The sequence below is a fragment of the Citrus clementina genome, unplaced genomic scaffold (assembly GCF_000493195.1).
Source record: "Citrus clementina cultivar Clemenules unplaced genomic scaffold, Citrus_clementina_v1.0 scaffold_5, whole genome shotgun sequence".
Classification (NCBI taxonomy): Eukaryota; Viridiplantae; Streptophyta; class Magnoliopsida; order Sapindales; family Rutaceae; genus Citrus; species Citrus x clementina.
Genome location: NW_006262201.1, coordinates 713,494 through 717,696, shown reverse-complemented (window position 1 = coordinate 717,696; position 4,203 = coordinate 713,494).

Here is a 4,203-nt window from a genome sequence, read left to right as displayed (position 1 = left end):
AATCACCACCCATTGTGCTACGAGACAAAGAGAATCTAAGGGGATTGATTTATATTGATTTTTCAAAATAGATCTATATTGATTACATCATTTCTCATCAAATGTCTCAAGGAAGGACCATCAAGTATTCATCATCTCAGCAAGCAACTCAGCACTTGGGAATGAGAAGAACTTTCAAGAACCACCAGGATAATATAAGATCAAGGATGCCACGAGGACAAACAAAGACGGCTACTGTAGCTTTTGATGGTACACATGTTATAGCCATTGGATTAAACAAACGTAAACCATCCGATACAAATTTTGTATATATAGATTCAAAATGAATGAAGCATTGCTGTGATGTGTGTGCATTATTCTCTCATTTTGTTTTCATTACATCTTGTTGATTCTTGATCCATTAAACTCAACCTAAAACCAGAAAGATCTCACTAAACTCTCTAATTGCTAGCAAATCACACACCTCCCAAGAATAAGAACAGAAACAAGCAAAACAGAGGCACAATTTAAGTGGTTCGGCTTGGACGATCTTATCCACTGAAGAACAAGGTAGCAATCTTATCTCCATCACCAAGAAGTTACAAGCTTTTCATATGTCTCAAATATAGCCTCTAAGACTATATATACAGATCATGAAGAATATAGAAAGGTCCCGCACTCACCAGCTACATTAACAAACCCAGAATTTTCCCACCTTGTAAAGGTCAGTTAACAACCTTGAATCAAGTACTAACTCGCGCTTCGGTAAGTGACCAAAATGACTGCCAAATGTGCCGTATAGAGTAAGTGAAATCACGTGAAGAACATGTGATTTACTTACAGGAAGTAAACGACAATACATAGATGTCAATATTCTTTTGTTTTATCCAGAAACCGACAGGGCATGCACAATCAGGGCTGTAAACCGACATCTCAGAAACGTGTACAACTCAGTTTCCGGCTCACAATTCAACACACCTCTTTTAAGATTTTTTTTCAATAATTTTCAAACAAATGCAACATAATATGTTCATGGCCTACTTAATAACAGAAAGCATAAATGCAGCTCTAATATTTTTTTTTTAACTTAGCCAAAGTTGTTGAAAATATAAATACTCAAGTTTTTAGTGTTCTTTATTAAATTAGCATGATTGGACATAATTAAATATTGAAAATCGAATTATTATGATGATCAGATTAGCTAGCCAGATTGATGTTATTTTGTCTAATTATCAAGGAGAACATTCAATTATATATAATATGTCCTTCGTAGTTTCTCTTTTAATTAAAATCATAAAAAGACTTGCAATATAGACTATGCATTTATTTTGTTATTTATGGGAGTGAATTGTTATTGTTTTCGTGATTGTCAATTTTTTTTCACTTTTAGTTAATCATAAAGAACTAACAATCCTATAAATTAATTAGTATGAGCTAGCTAGCTGAATGTTCAATGTTATTGTACCTTTGAGCTACATATGTGGCATGGTATACTCGGACAATGATAGAGTTTTGAGTTTCTGTCATATGATACCGTTCAATCAAGCAACTTTACTCTTTAGTGACAAACACAAATGAAGCTATTGCGCATGGGTTGGCTAGATGATAATAAAAGGACCAAGATTATATTCCCATCGTAATTAACAAGTAACAATCCAACATAATCCAGTGTTAATTAACTTTCAATTTCTTGCATTAAAACGGCACTCTCATGGGCTGAATTTGTTAATTTCTCTGTATTAGGCAACTTTGTGATATTTAATTAAACCATATAAATGGGGGTTCGACTAAAGGAGATTTTGAATGATTTATTTAATTGTAAATTGTTCCGATAGAAGAAACGTATACAAAAGGATGGAGGACAATATCGGCACCTGCTAACCCATGTACCTTGCGTCATAATAAATGGTTTGGATTCGAAATAGAGGAGGAATGAGTACTGAACTGTATAGATTAATGAATTACTCCTAGTGCGTGGGTTCGTAAATCTCTCTTAAAACAGAGGAGAGATGTAATATGAGATGGCCTGTATGTAATTCTTGATGTCGTATCTTCGCATTGTCTTGGTGGCTTGGCAGTCTTTGGGCAGCTGAGTTGCTTACTTCGAATGGCAGACTTAAGCTCTAGTCTTCGAATTGCCATCCCATGGTTCAATAGCAAAAGCAAGTCTTCAATTATTTGTTGATCTAGTGCTCTACTTATAAACAACTAAAAATCATTTTGATTCTTTGACTAATAAGAATTGTCGTTCTGAACTAACGGCCAGTGAGCCGATGATTATTGCTAAACCATGAGTTATGTTCTCTATTATAAAAAATTCGCAACATTCGTTATATATCTATGTATAATGGTAAATATCTACCCTGTTTTCATCTGTTTATTTGTTATGCTAACTTGTAGGGTCTTTATTATTGGTCTATTTTCCCAGCCTTTTTAAAATCTCAAACTTGTCAAATATTTTAGCGATTACTTCGTAAAAATTAGAAGTTTGTGTTTCTTTCACTTGCATTGCATTCAATTACTTGAGCCTTCACGAACTAGACCAAACTAAACTTTTTCCTTTAACAAATCTCTTTTAAAAAATTCCTATTTTTCTATAAGACCCTCTTACTATATAAATTAGTAATTGCGTAATTCAAAATCAAATTTATATTATGTATTTGTGGCTTTTATAAAATATGCTTTTATTGTTGTTCTTGTAATTGTTTTTGACTTATTTCATTTCTATTTTTATTAATACCAAAATCAAATCTCTTCTCCACATTCTCTGGAGTCTTTGGTCAAAATTAATTGAACTTCTAATTAATATGTAGTTACAAAATGGTTATCAAATTGATAAGATAAACTCGAAGCATTGCATATATATCTATTAATTTAATTGTCAATTTATTTTCTTGCAACTAATATTAAATTCTTATAGCATCATTTTATTGCCAAATATTTTTCTATAAATACATATTTCACTATTACATGATCAATATTTGTTGTCTATCTTTACTCAGCACATGCCACAGCGATATCATTCCTCATTACTCCTTCCTTATATGTTAAACTAACTCAAATCAATTATATCTTTTCTATGAAATTACATAAAATTATAAACTCAATGTTTCTAATCTCATATCATGAAAATTGATAGATGATCAAATGTTGCTGTAATGCTGCATGGCGATGGTACCACGCCAGTCGGATTAATGTAGTCATGTAGACATATTTTTGTTGTTGCTGTGGCCATTGCACAAAGAATTGATCAGCTATTTCCTCTGTTTATTTGATCTGCTTAACTTGTAGTGGCTTTATTATTTGTCTATTTTCAAAGAAAAATGAGTTTGGACCAGGCGGTGATAAGGGTGGATAGAGAGCGGTCTGATCCTCTGACCAGCTTAATGGATGTTTTGATTAGTTTGACTAATTTACTTCTTCGAAGCTTATGAATTTACTTTACATGCGTTCAAAAGAATTGAGGTACATCTCTTAGTCCTACATAGAAAAAGCAACGCAAATTTCAAATGATTATGGCCCATCGACTAAAGGAGGCTTTAATCATCTACTCTTATTTATGAGGAAAATAGGTCGCGAACTACATAATTAATTTAAGGGGTTGTTAGTAAATTAGTAAAAGTTAATTTAATTATCTACTAAAAAATTTAAGCCAATATTATATAAGTGATTAATATTATTAATATTAAGGACAATTTTAGTTTTATTAAGGTCTGGCGCTTAAAATATCGATGATCCAATTATAAGATAGTACGAATTTGAAAATTAGTAAGAGAAGGGGCAGTATTCAACGATTGAAATGCAAGACCTGCATTTTGATGTATGACATATTTGATTAGCGCTTCACAAAAACTTTAACCTATCAAGAATTCAAGAACTGAATGACATTAGTGTGAAAGGTGAACTTTAAACCTTCGTAATAAAATAGGAAATATTAGTTTATGATATTATTGCCACAGAAAAGAAATGAATATCAGATTCAAAGAAGAAAAATCGATGCCCAAAAATAATGCATGCTTCAGATTTGCTGTCGATAGCGGTCGACAATTCCAGAACTAGTCAAGCGTTACAGAGAAGATAGTAAAAAATCACAAAACCAACTAGACGTTGTGGGTTCAGACGGTAGCCAAACGCCACTTCGTTATTCATTTACAAATCCCAACTGTTAGATCAACGTAAGTAAAATCTAACGGCTCGGCTGAATAACGACAAAAAAATAGAGTA